Raw genomic sequence first — 17500 nt, 5'->3', positions numbered from 1 at the left:
ACGGAGGTTATATGTCAGAGCCCGTACGCCCCCCGCACTCACCCTTAAAGGCCGGGACAGCCCTTGGGGTTCCTGCCGGGGGCGGGCAGCATACATATTCCGTCTCGTGGCAGCCACCGGAGATATGTCAGAGCCCGTACGCCCCCCGCACTCACCCTTAAAGGCCGGGACAGCCCTTGGGGTTCCTGCCGGGGGGCGGGCAGCATACATATGTCCGTTCCGTGGGAGCCACCGGAGATATGTCAGAGCCCGTACGCCCCCCGCACTCACCCTTAAAGGCCCGCAAGCCCTTGGGGTTCCTGCCGGGGGCGGGCAGCATACATATGTCCGTTCCGTGGGAGCCACCGGAGATATGTCAGAGCCCGTACGCCCCCCGCACTCACCCTTAAAGGCCCGCAAGCCCTTGGGGTTCCTGCCGGGGGCGGGCAGCATACATATGTCCGTTCCGTGTGAGCCACCGGAGATATGTCAGAGCCCGTACGCCCCCCGCACTCACCCTTAAAGGCCCGCAAGCCCTTGGGGTTCCTGCCGGGGGCGGGCAGCATACATATGTCCGTTCCGTGGGAGCCACCGGAGATATGTCAGAGCCCGTACGCCCCCCGCACTCACCCTTAAAGGCCCGCAAGCCCTTGGGGTTCCTGCCGGGGGCGGGCAGCATACATATGTCCGTTCCGTGGGAACCACCGGGGAGATGTCAGAGCCCGTGAAACCCCGAAAGACAGACCCTTAAAGGCCCGCAAGCCCTTGGGGTGAACGTCTGGGGCGGGCAGCATACATACACCCCGGTCGGGAACCACAGGGAGGTGAGGTCAGAGCCCGTGAAACCCCGAAAGACAGACCCTTAAAGGCCCGCAAGCCCTTGGGGTGAACGTCTGGGGCGGGCAGCATACACACTCTCCACGGCGGGCCGCGAAGACTTAGCGGGCGCAGCCGCCGGAGCGGGCCGCCGACGAGGCCTGAAACGCGGGGTGCGGCCGGGACCGTTCCCCCCCTTGCATTTCGCTGGATGATCAGACAGTCGCAAAGAACCGTCTGAAAATCCCGGGCCAAGTCCAGAAAGTGTCCGTAAAAGAGCTAGCGGGGCCCAGCCACTTTCCTCCAGCAAGTGCCCTTAGCTCAGTTTTGACCTCTCTCATTGCACTAAGTGTCTTCAAAAACCCAGTTCCTGTATTTCCCCCGGCACCGTAGAGAAATGCTGACAGCCTGGAACACTGTGGCGGCTGCACACGGCACTCCCATGCCCGCCGCGAGCAGCCTAGCCCCGCCTCAGACCCGCGAGAACCGCCCATCGGCACACGGCCCGCTGTGCGCCCGAGCCGTTTGGTGTAAAAACTGTCCAAAAGTGGTTTCGACCACTTAGGAACATCGTAGAGACTCGAAATAAAAAGGATTTTGTTGGAAAAGCGATTCTGAGGAAGGCTGTGTTAAAATTAATTTCGGGAAATGTCGTTTACCCCCCCCCAAATGGCTCCGAAGTACCCCCCCCCCACCCCCCCCTAAAAAACCGTGTTCCGGGGGTTTTTCGAGAAAACAAACACACGGGGTATATAGAGGGGACTGAGACGAATCGAATGACGTGCTTTGCAAAGAAATCGGGGGCTCACAGCCCCCCCAGGAGAGGTTCAAAAGTCGGAGGACTGGTCACCTAACTCCCATTGAAGTCAATGGGGGAAAAATGAAAACTGTCAAAAAGGCTTAAAATGGTTCAAAAACCCACTGGGGCAGTAGATAATCATCCTATTTGAATTTTAAAAGTCTTAGTTTGGCGAAAAAATACCTTTTAATAATTGTTTTAGGGGTCAGAAAAATCAGCTCCGGCTGCCTGGTCACCTAGGGGAGATAGAAAATTTTTCTAAGTTTTTCACTCGGCCGCCTGGTCCCCTAACTCGAAAATTTTAAAGTGCTCCCATCGGTCCCGGGATAGGGTGGCTGATAGCTGGGAGCCCCCTGAGCACTGCCCCGGTGTTAGTTTTCGGAGAAATGCCCCCGTTGATTTGTTATGATTTTTTTTCCGCCGGCCGCCTGGTCGCCCTAATGTAAAGTCAATGGGAGTGAGGAGATAGAATATTTTTCAAAGTTTTTCACTCGGCCGCCTGGTCCCCTAACTCGAAAATTTTAAAGTGCTCCCATCGGTCCCGGGATAGGGTGGCTGATAGCTGGGAGCCCCCTGAGCACTGCCCCGGTGTTAGTTTTCGGAGAAATGCCTCCGTTGATTTGTTATGATTTTTTTTCCGCCGGCCGCCTGGTCGCCCTAATGTAAAGTCAATGGGAGTGAGGAGATAGAACATTTTTCAAAGTTTTTCACCCGGCCCCAAACGGCTCCAAAACACACTGGGGCTGTGGCTGGGACTCTCACCAGGACTGCCCCCTACTTTATTTCTGGATTAAAAAGCATTCTATATTAATTTTTCGATTTTTGGGACCCGGGACGCCTGGTCACCTAACTCCCCTTCTATCCCTATGGGGGGGGGGCGGGGACATCGAAAACGCTCCCATCGCCGCCGAGGCACGCTGCGGGGACTCTCCCTACCATCGCCCCATGCTTCCTTTGAAGAATATATGACGTTTTTCAATTTTCACCGACATTTGAAAATCAAAACTTCAGAACATTTCATAGTTATTCTCAATGGGTTGTCTAGGGGCACACATCTCTAAACTGGGGGAAATGCTCAAAATGATTAAAAAGAAAAACAATGCCCCCAGACCCGGGGGGCTGATAGCTGGGAGGCCCCTGAGCACTGCCCCGGTGTTAGTTTTCGGAGAAATGCCTCCGTTGATTTGTTATGATTTTTTTTCCGCCGGCCGCCTGGTCGCCCTAATGTAAAGTCAATGGGAGTGAGGAGATAGAATATTTTTCAAAGTTTTTCACTCGGCCGTCTGGTCCCCTGACTCGAAAATTTTAAAGTGCTCCCATCGGTCCCGGGATAGGGTGGCTGATAGCTGGGAGCCCCCTGAGCACAGCCCCGGTGTTAGTTTTCGGAGAAATGCCCCCGTTGATTTGTTATGATTTTTTTTCCGCCGGCCGCCTGGTCGCCCTAATGTAAAGTCAATGGGAGTGAGGAGATAGAATATTTTTCAAAGTTTTTCACTCGGCCGTCTGGTCCCCTGACTCGAAAATTTTAAAGTGCTCCCATCGGTCCCAGACCCGGGTGGCCACGAGGTGGGACCCCCCTGAGCACTGCCCCGGTGTTAGTTTTCGGAGAAATGCCCCCGTTGATTTGTTATGATCCGTAGTTGCCGGCCGGCCGCCCGGCAGTGCTCTATCGGATGGAGCGTGGGCTGGCTATGGGAGATTTAGCGATTTTCGGAACCGGCCCCGATCGCCCCCCAAACCGGGTGGCCACGAGGTGGGACCCCCCTGAGCACTGCCCCGGTGTTAGTTTTCGGAGAAATGCCCCCGTTGATTTCTTATGATCCGTAGTTGCCGGCCGGCCGCCCGGCATTGCTCTATCGGATGGAGCGTGGGCTGGCTATGGGAGATTTAGCGATTTTCGGAACCGGCCCCGATCGCCCCCCAAACCGGGTGGCCACGAGGTGGGACCCCCCTGAGCACTGCCCCGGTGTTAGTTTTCGGAGAAATGCCCCCGTTGATTTCTTATGATCCGTAGTTGCCGGCCGGCCGCCCGGCATTGCTCTATCGGATGGAGCGTGGGCTGGCTATGGGAGATTTAGCGATTTTCGGAACCGGCCCCGATCGCCCCCCAAACCGGGTGGCCACGAGGTGGGACCCCCCTGAGCACTGCCCCGGTGTTAGTTTTCGGAGAAATGCCCCCGTTGATTTGTTATGATCCGTAGTTGCCGGCCGGCCGCCCGGCAGTGCTCTATCGGATGGAGCGTGGGCTGGCTATGGGAGATTTAGCGATTTTCGGAACCGGCCCCGATCGCCCCCCAAACCGGGTGGCCACGAGGTGGGACCCCCCTGAGCACTGCCCCGGTGTTAGTTTTCCGAGAAATGCCCCCGTTGATTTGTTATGATCCGTAGTTGCCGGCCGGCCGCCCGGCAGTGCTCTATCGGATGGAGCGTGGGCTGGCTATGGGAGATTTAGCGATTTTCGGAACCGGCCCCGATCGCCCCCCAAACCGGGTGGCCACGAGGTGGGACCCCCCTGAGCACTGCCCCGGTGTTAGTTTTCCGAGAAATGCCCCCGTTGATTTGTTATGATTATTTTTCGCCCAGGCGATGTGCCTTTTCATTTTGTTTTGCACTTTCCTTCATTCCTTGGTGCATGCTACCATCTAACGGACACATTTCGGTACTGCAGTTTGAAAGTAATTTCCCCGTCTAGGGATCTCTCAATGCCCTGGGCTGCGAAAGGAGGGCAAGGACACCCTATGTTCTCATGAGTGCAAAGCCCCCCCGGCTTCAAGGCATTCCAAAAGGAAAACCGGAGACACTGCTGTACACACACACACACACACACACACACACACACACACACACACACACAGAGAGAGAGAGAGAGAGAGAGAGAGATAGAGAGAGAGTAGTCACACAGTGGAATAAACTCCCCAGCGATGTGGTAGAAGCTGAAAGTTGGGGAACATTGTGATGGTCTATATTTCTTGGCAGATAATAAAAGATGCTCTTATCATGCCTCCGTTGATGTGTTATGATCCATAGGTTGCCGGCCGCCCGGCATTGCTCTGATCGGATGGACCGTGGGCTGCCTATGGCAGAGTATGGGCGATTCTTCAGCCGGCCCCGATGGCCCCCCAAACCGGGTGGCCACGAGGTGGGACCCCCCTGAGCACTGCCCCGGTGTTAGTTTTCCGAGAAATGCCCCCGTTGATTTGTTACGATTATTTTTCGCCCAGGCGATGTGCCTTTTCATTTTGTTTTGCACTTTCCTTCATTCCTTGGTGCATGCTGCCATCTAACGGACACATTTCGGTACTGCAGTTTGAAAGTAATTTCCCCGTCTAGGGATATCTCTCTCGTCTAGGGACACTGCTGTACACACACACACACACACACACACACACACACACACAGAGAGAGAGAGAGAGAGATAGAGAGAGAGTAGTCACACAGTGGAATAAACTCCCCAGCGATGTGGTAGAAGCTGAAAGTTGGGGAACATTGTGATGGTCTATATTTCTTGGCAGATAATAAAAGATGCTCTTATCATGCCTCCGTTGATGTGTTATGATCCATAGGTTGCCGGCCGCCCGGCATTGCTCTGATCGGATGGACCGTGGGCTGCCTATGGCAGAGTATGGGCGATTCTTCAGCCGGCCCCGATGGCCCCCCAAACCGGGTGGCCACGAGGTGGGACCCCCCTGAGCACTGCCCCGGTGTTAGTTTTCCGAGAAATGCCCCCGTTGATTTGTTATGATTTTTTTTCCGCCGGCCGCCTGGTCGCCCTAATGTAAAGTCAATGGGAGTGAGGAGATAGAACATTTTTCAAAGTTTTTCACCCGGCCCCAAACGGCTCCAAAACACACTGGGGCTGTGGCTGGGACTCTCACCAGGACTGCCCCCTACTTTATTTCTGGATTAAAAAGCATTCTATATTAATTTTTCGATTTTTGGGACCCGGGACGCCTGGTCACCTAACTCCCCTTCTATCCCTATGGGGGGGGGACGGGGACATCGAAAACGCTCCCATCGCCGCCGAGGCACGCTGCGGGGACTCTCCCTACCATCGCCCCATGCTTCCTTTGAAGAATATATGACGTTTTTCAATTTTCACCGACATTTGAAAATCAAAACTTCAGAACATTTCATAGTTATTCTCAATGGGTTGTCTAGGGGCACACATCTCTAAACTGGGGGAAATGCTCAAAATGATTAAAAAGAAAAACAATGCCCCCAGACCCGGGGGGCTGATAGCTGGGAGCCCCCTGAGCACAGCCCCGGTGTTAGTTTTCGGAGAAATGCCCCCGTTGATTTGTTATGATTTTTTTTCCGCCGGCCGCCTGGTCGCCCTAATGTAAAGTCAATGGGAGTGAGGAGATAGAATATTTTTCAAAGTTTTTCACTCGGCCGTCTGGTCCCCTGACTCGAAAATTTTAAAGTGCTCCCATCGGTCCCAGACCCGGGTGGCCACGAGGTGGGACCCCCCTGAGCACTGCCCCGGTGTTAGTTTTCGGAGAAATGCCCCCGTTGATTTGTTATGATCCGTAGTTGCCGGCCGGCCGCCCGGCAGTGCTCTATCGGATGGAGCGTGGGCTGGCTATGGGAGATTTAGCGATTTTCGGAACCGGCCCCGATCGCCCCCCAAACCGGGTGGCCACGAGGTGGGACCCCCCTGAGCACTGCCCCGGTGTTAGTTTTCGGAGAAATGCCTCCGTTGATTTGTTATGATTTTTTTTCCGCCGGCCGCCTGGTCGCCCTAATGTAAAGTCAATGGGAGTGAGGAGATAGAACATTTTTCAAAGTTTTTCACCCGGCCCCAAACGGCTCCAAAACACACTGGGGCTGTGGCTGGGACTCTCACCAGGACTGCCCCCTACTTTATTTCTGGATTAAAAAGCATTCTATATTAATTTTTCGATTTTTGGGACCCGGGACGCCTGGTCACCTAACTCCCCTTCTATCCCTATGGGGGGGGGGCGGGGACATCGAAAACGCTCCCATCGCCGCCGAGGCACGCTGCGGGGACTCTCCCTACCATCGCCCCATGCTTCCTTTGAAGAATATATGACGTTTTTCAATTTTCACCGACATTTGAAAATCAAAACTTCAGAACATTTCATAGTTATTCTCAATGGGTTGTCTAGGGGCACACATCTCTAAACTGGGGGAAATGCTCAAAATGATTAAAAAGAAAAACAATGCCCCCAGACCCGGGGGGCTGATAGCTGGGAGGCCCCTGAGCACTGCCCCGGTGTTAGTTTTCGGAGAAATGCCTCCGTTGATTTGTTATGATTTTTTTTCCGCCGGCCGCCTGGTCGCCCTAATGTAAAGTCAATGGGAGTGAGGAGATAGAATATTTTTCAAAGTTTTTCACTCGGCCGTCTGGTCCCCTGACTCGAAAATTTTAAAGTGCTCCCATCGGTCCCGGGATAGGGTGGCTGATAGCTGGGAGCCCCCTGAGCACAGCCCCGGTGTTAGTTTTCGGAGAAATGCCCCCGTTGATTTGTTATGATTTTTTTTCCGCCGGCCGCCTGGTCGCCCTAATGTAAAGTCAATGGGAGTGAGGAGATAGAATATTTTTCAAAGTTTTTCACTCGGCCGTCTGGTCCCCTGACTCGAAAATTTTAAAGTGCTCCCATCGGTCCCAGACCCGGGTGGCCACGAGGTGGGACCCCCCTGAGCACTGCCCCGGTGTTAGTTTTCGGAGAAATGCCCCCGTTGATTTGTTATGATCCGTAGTTGCCGGCCGGCCGCCCGGCAGTGCTCTATCGGATGGAGCGTGGGCTGGCTATGGGAGATTTAGCGATTTTCGGAACCGGCCCCGATCGCCCCCCAAACCGGGTGGCCACGAGGTGGGACCCCCCTGAGCACTGCCCCGGTGTTAGTTTTCGGAGAAATGCCCCCGTTGATTTCTTATGATCCGTAGTTGCCGGCCGGCCGCCCGGCATTGCTCTATCGGATGGAGCGTGGGCTGGCTATGGGAGATTTAGCGATTTTCGGAACCGGCCCCGATCGCCCCCCAAACCGGGTGGCCACGAGGTGGGACCCCCCTGAGCACTGCCCCGGTGTTAGTTTTCGGAGAAATGCCCCCGTTGATTTCTTATGATCCGTAGTTGCCGGCCGGCCGCCCGGCATTGCTCTATCGGATGGAGCGTGGGCTGGCTATGGGAGATTTAGCGATTTTCGGAACCGGCCCCGATCGCCCCCCAAACCGGGTGGCCACGAGGTGGGACCCCCCTGAGCACTGCCCCGGTGTTAGTTTTCGGAGAAATGCCCCCGTTGATTTGTTATGATCCGTAGTTGCCGGCCGGCCGCCCGGCAGTGCTCTATCGGATGGAGCGTGGGCTGGCTATGGGAGATTTAGCGATTTTCGGAACCGGCCCCGATCGCCCCCCAAACCGGGTGGCCACGAGGTGGGACCCCCCTGAGCACTGCCCCGGTGTTAGTTTTCCGAGAAATGCCCCCGTTGATTTGTTATGATCCGTAGTTGCCGGCCGGCCGCCCGGCAGTGCTCTATCGGATGGAGCGTGGGCTGGCTATGGGAGATTTAGCGATTTTCGGAACCGGCCCCGATCGCCCCCCAAACCGGGTGGCCACGAGGTGGGACCCCCCTGAGCACTGCCCCGGTGTTAGTTTTCCGAGAAATGCCCCCGTTGATTTGTTATGATTATTTTTCGCCCAGGCGATGTGCCTTTTCATTTTGTTTTGCACTTTCCTTCATTCCTTGGTGCATGCTACCATCTAACGGACACATTTCGGTACTGCAGTTTGAAAGTAATTTCCCCGTCTAGGGATCTCTCAATGCCCTGGGCTGCGAAAGGAGGGCAAGGACACCCTATGTTCTCATGAGTGCAAAGCCCCCCCGGCTTCAAGGCATTCCAAAAGGAAAACCGGAGACACTGCTGTACACACACACACACACACACACACACACACACACACACACACACACAGAGAGAGAGAGAGAGAGAGAGAGAGATAGAGAGAGAGTAGTCACACAGTGGAATAAACTCCCCAGCGATGTGGTAGAAGCTGAAAGTTGGGGAACATTGTGATGGTCTATATTTCTTGGCAGATAATAAAAGATGCTCTTATCATGCCTCCGTTGATGTGTTATGATCCATAGGTTGCCGGCCGCCCGGCATTGCTCTGATCGGATGGACCGTGGGCTGCCTATGGCAGAGTATGGGCGATTCTTCAGCCGGCCCCGATGGCCCCCCAAACCGGGTGGCCACGAGGTGGGACCCCCCTGAGCACTGCCCCGGTGTTAGTTTTCCGAGAAATGCCCCCGTTGATTTGTTACGATTATTTTTCGCCCAGGCGATGTGCCTTTTCATTTTGTTTTGCACTTTCCTTCATTCCTTGGTGCATGCTGCCATCTAACGGACACATTTCGGTACTGCAGTTTGAAAGTAATTTCCCCGTCTAGGGATATCTCTCTCGTCTAGGGACACTGCTGTACACACACACACACACACACACACACACACACACACAGAGAGAGAGAGAGAGAGATAGAGAGAGAGTAGTCACACAGTGGAATAAACTCCCCAGCGATGTGGTAGAAGCTGAAAGTTGGGGAACATTGTGATGGTCTATATTTCTTGGCAGATAATAAAAGATGCTCTTATCATGCCTCCGTTGATGTGTTATGATCCATAGGTTGCCGGCCGCCCGGCATTGCTCTGATCGGATGGACCGTGGGCTGCCTATGGCAGAGTATGGGCGATTCTTCAGCCGGCCCCGATGGCCCCCCAAACCGGGTGGCCACGAGGTGGGACCCCCCTGAGCACTGCCCCGGTGTTAGTTTTCCGAGAAATGCCCCCGTTGATTTGTTATGATTTTTTTTCCGCCGGCCGCCTGGTCGCCCTAATGTAAAGTCAATGGGAGTGAGGAGATAGAACATTTTTCAAAGTTTTTCACCCGGCCCCAAACGGCTCCAAAACACACTGGGGCTGTGGCTGGGACTCTCACCAGGACTGCCCCCTACTTTATTTCTGGATTAAAAAGCATTCTATATTAATTTTTCGATTTTTGGGACCCGGGACGCCTGGTCACCTAACTCCCCTTCTATCCCTATGGGGGGGGGACGGGGACATCGAAAACGCTCCCATCGCCGCCGAGGCACGCTGCGGGGACTCTCCCTACCATCGCCCCATGCTTCCTTTGAAGAATATATGACGTTTTTCAATTTTCACCGACATTTGAAAATCAAAACTTCAGAACATTTCATAGTTATTCTCAATGGGTTGTCTAGGGGCACACATCTCTAAACTGGGGGAAATGCTCAAAATGATTAAAAAGAAAAACAATGCCCCCAGACCCGGGGGGCTGATAGCTGGGAGCCCCCTGAGCACAGCCCCGGTGTTAGTTTTCGGAGAAATGCCCCCGTTGATTTGTTATGATTTTTTTTCCGCCGGCCGCCTGGTCGCCCTAATGTAAAGTCAATGGGAGTGAGGAGATAGAATATTTTTCAAAGTTTTTCACTCGGCCGTCTGGTCCCCTGACTCGAAAATTTTAAAGTGCTCCCATCGGTCCCAGACCCGGGTGGCCACGAGGTGGGACCCCCCTGAGCACTGCCCCGGTGTTAGTTTTCGGAGAAATGCCCCCGTTGATTTGTTATGATCCGTAGTTGCCGGCCGGCCGCCCGGCAGTGCTCTATCGGATGGAGCGTGGGCTGGCTATGGGAGATTTAGCGATTTTCGGAACCGGCCCCGATCGCCCCCCAAACCGGGTGGCCACGAGGTGGGACCCCCCTGAGCACTGCCCCGGTGTTAGTTTTCGGAGAAATGCCCCCGTTGATTTCTTATGATCCGTAGTTGCCGGCCGGCCGCCCGGCATTGCTCTATCGGATGGAGCGTGGGCTGGCTATGGGAGATTTAGCGATTTTCGGAACCGGCCCCGATCGCCCCCCAAACCGGGTGGCCACGAGGTGGGACCCCCCTGAGCACTGCCCCGGTGTTAGTTTTCGGAGAAATGCCCCCGTTGATTTCTTATGATCCGTAGTTGCCGGCCGGCCGCCCGGCATTGCTCTATCGGATGGAGCGTGGGCTGGCTATGGGAGATTTAGCGATTTTCGGAACCGGCCCCGATCGCCCCCCAAACCGGGTGGCCACGAGGTGGGACCCCCCTGAGCACTGCCCCGGTGTTAGTTTTCGGAGAAATGCCCCCGTTGATTTGTTATGATCCGTAGTTGCCGGCCGGCCGCCCGGCAGTGCTCTATCGGATGGAGCGTGGGCTGGCTATGGGAGATTTAGCGATTTTCGGAACCGGCCCCGATCGCCCCCCAAACCGGGTGGCCACGAGGTGGGACCCCCCTGAGCACTGCCCCGGTGTTAGTTTTCCGAGAAATGCCCCCGTTGATTTGTTATGATCCGTAGTTGCCGGCCGGCCGCCCGGCAGTGCTCTATCGGATGGAGCGTGGGCTGGCTATGGGAGATTTAGCGATTTTCGGAACCGGCCCCGATCGCCCCCCAAACCGGGTGGCCACGAGGTGGGACCCCCCTGAGCACTGCCCCGGTGTTAGTTTTCCGAGAAATGCCCCCGTTGATTTGTTATGATTATTTTTCGCCCAGGCGATGTGCCTTTTCATTTTGTTTTGCACTTTCCTTCATTCCTTGGTGCATGCTACCATCTAACGGACACATTTCGGTACTGCAGTTTGAAAGTAATTTCCCCGTCTAGGGATCTCTCAATGCCCTGGGCTGCGAAAGGAGGGCAAGGACACCCTATGTTCTCATGAGTGCAAAGCCCCCCCGGCTTCAAGGCATTCCAAAAGGAAAACCGGAGACACTGCTGTACACACACACACACACACACACACACACACACACACACACACACACAGAGAGAGAGAGAGAGAGAGAGAGAGATAGAGAGAGAGTAGTCACACAGTGGAATAAACTCCCCAGCGATGTGGTAGAAGCTGAAAGTTGGGGAACATTGTGATGGTCTATATTTCTTGGCAGATAATAAAAGATGCTCTTATCATGCCTCCGTTGATGTGTTATGATCCATAGGTTGCCGGCCGCCCGGCATTGCTCTGATCGGATGGACCGTGGGCTGCCTATGGCAGAGTATGGGCGATTCTTCAGCCGGCCCCGATGGCCCCCCAAACCGGGTGGCCACGAGGTGGGACCCCCCTGAGCACTGCCCCGGTGTTAGTTTTCCGAGAAATGCCCCCGTTGATTTGTTACGATTATTTTTCGCCCAGGCGATGTGCCTTTTCATTTTGTTTTGCACTTTCCTTCATTCCTTGGTGCATGCTGCCATCTAACGGACACATTTCGGTACTGCAGTTTGAAAGTAATTTCCCCGTCTAGGGATATCTCTCTCGTCTAGGGACACTGCTGTACACACACACACACACACACACACACACACACACACAGTGAGAGAGAGGGAGAGATAGAGAGAGGGAGAGAGAGAGAGAGAGAGGTGGAGAGGGAGAGAGAGATGGTGATAGAGAGAGAGTCGTCACACTCTGGAACAAACTCCCCAGAAGCTGAAAGTTGGGGAACATTATGATGATCTTTATTTCTTGGCAGATAATAAATGATGATCTTACAGAGGGCGACTTACAACACCAGTGCAAACATACAGCGAAGTACAAGGCATCAATCACGACAGAATCCCTTGAGTTAAAGCAGCAGATTCAGAATAACACACGTCCAAACAGACTGGAGAGGACCCTAAAACGAGCACGAAAGGTGTCGAATATGTGGCCTCCTCTCGCTTGTAAACTCTCTCGTGTTCCTGTCGATGGGGTCGGCGGCTCGGGGCAGCGGCCTAGCAGCAGCAGGCAGGCAGGCAGACCTCCAGGGCTGGCAGGCAGGCAGGCAGGGCTGTGTGGCTGGGGAGGGCAGGCTGGCAGGCTGGTAGGCCGTGCTGCTGCCAGGGCTGGAAGGCTGACCTCCAGGGCTGGAAGGCTGACTTCCAGGGCTGGATGGCAGGCAGGCAGACCTCCAGGGCTGGAAGGCTGACCTCCAGGGCAGGCAGGCAGGGCTGTGTGGCTGGGGAGGGCAGGCTGGCAGGCTGGTAGGCCGTGCTGCCAGGGCTGGAAGGCTGACCTCCAGGGCAGGCAGGCAGGCAGGCAGGGCTGGAAGGCAGGCAGGCAGACCTCCAGGGCTGGAAGGCTGACCTCCAGGGCAGGCAGGCAGGGCTGTGTGGCTGGGGAGGGCAGGCTGGCAGGCTGGTAGGCCGTGCTGCCAGGGCTGGAAGGCTGACCTCCAGGGCTAACAGGCAGGCAGGCAGACCTCCAGGGCTGGATAGCAGACCTCCAGGGCTAACAGGCTGACCTCCAGGGCTAACAGGCAGACCTCCAGGGCAGGCAGGCAGACCTCCAGGGCTAACAGGCAGGCAGGCAGACCTCCAGGGCTGGCAGGCTGACCTCCAGGGCAGGCAGTGCTGCTGCCAGGGCAGGCAGGCAGACCTCCAGGGCTAACAGGCAGGCAGGCAGACCTCCAGGGCTGGAAGGCAGACCTCCAGGGCAGGCAGGCAGACCTCCAGGGCTGGATAGCAGACCTCCAGGGCTAACAGGCAGGCAGGCAGACCTCCAGGGCTGGATAGCAGACCTCCAGGGCAGGCAGTGCTGCTACCAGGGCAGGCAGGCAGACCTCCAGGGCTGGAAGGCAGACCTCCAGGGCAGGCAGGCAGACCTCCAGGGCAGGCAGGCAGACCTCCAGGGCTGGATAGCAGACCTCCAGGGCTAACAGGCAGACCTCCAGGGCAGGCAGGCTGACCTCCAGGGCAGGCAGTGCTGCTGCCAGGGCAGGCAGGCAGACCTCCAGGGCTGGATAGCAGACCTCCAGGGCTAACAGGCAGACCTCCAGGGCTGGATAGCAGACCTCCAGGGCAGGCCGGCAGACCTCCAGGGCAGGCAGTGCTGCTACCAGGGCAGGCAGGCAGACCTCCAGGGCTGGATAGCAGACCTCCAGGGCAGGCAGTGCTGCTACCAGGGCTGGATAGCAGACCTCCAGGGCTGGATAGCAGACCTCCAGGGCAGGCAGGCAGACCTCCAGGGCTGGATAGCAGACCTCCAGGGCTAACAGGCTGACCTCCAGGGCTAACAGGCAGGCAGGCAGACCTCCAGGGCTGGAAGGCAGGCAGTGCTGCTACCAGGGCAGGCAGGCTGTCCTCCAGGGCTGGAAGGCAGACCTCCAGGGCAGGCAGGCAGACCTCCAGGGCAGGCAGTGCTGCTACCAGGGCTGGATAGCAGACCTCCAGGGCTGGATGGCAGGCAGGCAGACCTCCAGGGCTGGATAGCAGACCTCCAGGGCTAACAGGCTGACCTCCAGGGCTAACAGGCAGACCTCCAGGGCTGGATAGCAGACCTCCAGGGCAGGCAGGCAGACCTCCAGGGCAGGCAGGCAGACCTCCAGGGCTGGATAGCAGACCTCCAGGGCTAACAGGCAGACCTCCAGGGCAGGCAGGCTGACCTCCAGGGCAGGCAGTGCTGCTACCAGGGCAGGCAGGCAGACCTCCAGGGCAGGCAGTGCTGCTGCCAGGGCAGGCAGGCAGACCTCCAGGGCTAACAGGCAGGCAGGCAGACCTCCAGGGCTGGATAGCAGACCTCCAGGGCAGGCAGGCAGACCTCCAGGGCTGGATAGCAGACCTCCAGGGCTAACAGGCTGACCTCCAGGGCTAACAGGCAGGCAGGCAGACCTCCAGGGCTGGAAGGCAGGCAGTGCTGCTACCAGGGCAGGCAGGCTGTCCTCCAGGGCTGGAAGGCAGACCTCCAGGGCAGGCAGGCAGACCTCCAGGGCAGGCAGTGCTGCTACCAGGGCTGGATAGCAGACCTCCAGGGCTGGAAGGCAGGCAGGCAGACCTCCAGGGCAGGCAGTGCTGCTACCAGGGCTGGATAGCAGACCTCCAGGGCTAACAGGCAGACCTCCAGGGCTGGAAGGCAGGCAGTGCTGCTACCAGGGCAGGCAGGCTGTCCTCCAGGGCTGGATAGCAGACCTCCAGGGCAGGCAGTGCTGCCACCAGGGCAGGCAGGCTGTCCTCCAGGGCTAACAGGCAGACCTCCAGGGCTAACAGGCAGACCTCCAGGGCAGGCAGGCAGACCTCCAGGGCAGGCAGTGCTGCTACCAGGGCTGGATAGCAGACCTCCAGGGCTAACAGGCAGACCTCCAGGGCTGGCAGTGCTGCTACCAGGGCTGGATAGCAGACCTCCAGGGCTGGATAGCAGACCTCCAGGGCTAACAGGCAGACCTCCAGGGCAGGCAGGCAGACCTCCAGGGCTGGATAGCTGACCTCCAGGGCTGGATAGCAGACCTCCAGGGCTAACAGGCTGACCTCCAGGGCTAACAGGCAGACCTCCAGGGCAGGCAGGCAGACCTCCAGGGCAGGCAGTGCTGCTACCAGGGCTGGATAGCAGACCTCCAGGGCTAACAGGCAGACCTCCAGGGCTGGAAGGCAGGCAGTGCTGCTACCAGGGCAGGCAGGCTGTCCTCCAGGGCTGGAAGGCAGACCTCCAGGGCAGGCAGGCAGACCTCCAGGGCAGGCAGTGCTGCTACCAGGGCTGGATAGCAGACCTCCAGGGCTGGATAGCAGACCTCCAGGGCTAACAGGCAGACCTCCAGGGCTGGCAGGCTGACCTCCAGGGCAGGCAGGCAGGCAGGCAGACCTCCAGGGCTGGATAGCTGACCTCCAGGGCTGGATAGCAGACCTCCAGGGCTAACAGGCTGACCTCCAGGGCTAACAGGCAGACCTCCAGGGCAGGCAGGCAGACCTCCAGGGCAGGCAGTGCTGCTACCAGGGCTGGATAGCAGACCTCCAGGGCTAACAGGCAGACCTCCAGGGCTGGAAGGCAGGCAGTGCTGCTACCAGGGCAGGCAGGCTGTCCTCCAGGGCTGGAAGGCAGACCTCCAGGGCAGGCAGGCAGACCTCCAGGGCAGGCAGTGCTGCTACCAGGGCTGGATAGCAGACCTCCAGGGCTGGAAGGCAGGCAGGCAGACCTCCAGGGCAGGCAGTGCTGCTACCAGGGCTGGATAGCAGACCTCCAGGGCTGGAAGGCAGACCTCCAGGGCAGGCAGGCAGACCTCCAGGGCAGGCAGTGCTGCTACCAGGGCTGGATAGCAGACCTCCAGGGCTGGAAGGCAGGCAGGCAGACCTCCAGGGCAGGCAGTGCTGCTACCAGGGCTGGATAGCAGACCTCCAGGGCTAACAGGCAGACCTCCAGGGCAGGCAGTGCTGCTACCAGGGCTGGATAGCAGACCTCCAGGGCTAACAGGCAGACCTCCAGGGCTGGAAGGCAGGCAGTGCTGCTACCAGGGCAGGCAGGCTGTCCTCCAGGGCTGGAAGGCAGACCTCCAGGGCAGGCAGGCAGACCTCCAGGGCAGGCAGTGCTGCTACCAGGGCTGGATAGCAGACCTCCAGGGCTGGAAGGCAGGCAGGCAGACCTCCAGGGCAGGCAGTGCTGCTACCAGGGCTGGATAGCAGACCTCCAGGGCTAACAGGCAGACCTCCAGGGCTGGCAGTGCTGCTACCAGGGCTGGATAGCAGACCTCCAGGGCTGGATAGCAGACCTCCAGGGCTAACAGGCAGACCTCCAGGGCTGGCAGGCTGACCTCCAGGGCAGGCAGGCAGGCAGGCAGACCTCCAGGGCTGGATAGCTGACCTCCAGGGCTGGAAGGCAGACCTCCAGGGCTGGCAGGCTGACCTCCAGGGCAGGCAGGCCGGGCCCCCGGTGCTGCATCTCGGCCGCTGCCTGGGGCGGACCGGCCCGGGTGCCCTTGCGCTTTTTCGACACCAGGGGGCAGTTGGGTGCCATTCCGTCCCTCGTGTGGCGAAATGGCGGTACTGCACCTCCGCCTTTTTGCTGGAGAAAGTCCGCAGTCGGGACAATGCGCCACACGGTCCGTCGGCAGGAGGCCCGGGCCCGGGCACAACTCCCCGGTGGGGACGGACGCCGGGCTGGAGCTTCCCTTCAGCACACACACTCACTCACTCACTCTCTGACCGACCGACCGACCGACGGCTCCCAGCGCTCAGCCTGCAGGGCTACACACCCCGGTGGGTGCGGGCTCCGGGCTGGAGCTCTCCTTCAGCACACACACTCACTCTCTGACCGACCGAACGACCGACGGCTCCCAGCGCTCAGTCAGCAGGCCTACTCCTCCCCGGTGGGGACGGACGCCGGGCTGGAGCTTTCCTTCAGCACACACACTCACTGACTGACCGACCGACGGCTCCCAGCGCTCAGCCTGCAGGGCTACACACCCCGGTGGGTGCGGGCTCCGGGCTGGAGCTCTCCTTCAGCACACACACTCACTGACTGACCGACCGAACGACCGACGGCTCCCAGCGCTCAGCCTGCAGGGCTACACCTCCCCGGTGGGTGCGGGCTCCGGGCTGGAGCTTCCCTTCAGCACACACACTCACTCTCTGACCGACCGACCGACCGACGGCTCCCAGCGCTCAGCCTGCAGGGCTACACCTCCCCGGTGGGTGCGGGCTCCGGGCTGGAGCACACACACTCACTGACTGACCGACCGAACGACCGACGGCTCCCAGCGCTCAGCCTGCAGGGCTACACCTCCCCGGTGGGTGCGGGCTCCGGGCTGGAGCTCTCCTTCAGCACACACACTCACTCTCTGACCGACCGAACGACCGACGGCTCCCAGCGCTCAGTCAGCAGGCCTACACCTCCCCGGTGGGTGCGGGCTCCGGGCTGGAGCTTTCCTTCAGCACACACACTCACTGACTGACCGACCGAACGACCGACGGCTCCCAGCGCTCGGCCTGCAGGGCTACACCTCACCGGTGGGTGCGGGCTCCGCGCTGGAGCTTTCCTTCAGCACTCACTGACCGACGGCTCCCGGCGCTCAGCCTGCAGGGCTACACCTCCCCGGTGGGTGCGGGCTCCGCGCTGGAGCTTTCCTTCAGCACTCACTGACCGACGGCTCCCGGCGCTCAGCC

This window comes from Amia ocellicauda, unplaced genomic scaffold (genome assembly GCF_036373705.1).
Source record: "Amia ocellicauda isolate fAmiCal2 unplaced genomic scaffold, fAmiCal2.hap1 HAP1_SCAFFOLD_115, whole genome shotgun sequence".
In the NCBI taxonomy this organism is placed as follows: domain Eukaryota; kingdom Metazoa; phylum Chordata; class Actinopteri; order Amiiformes; family Amiidae; genus Amia; species Amia ocellicauda.
Note: the sequence above shows the minus strand (reverse complement) of the source record.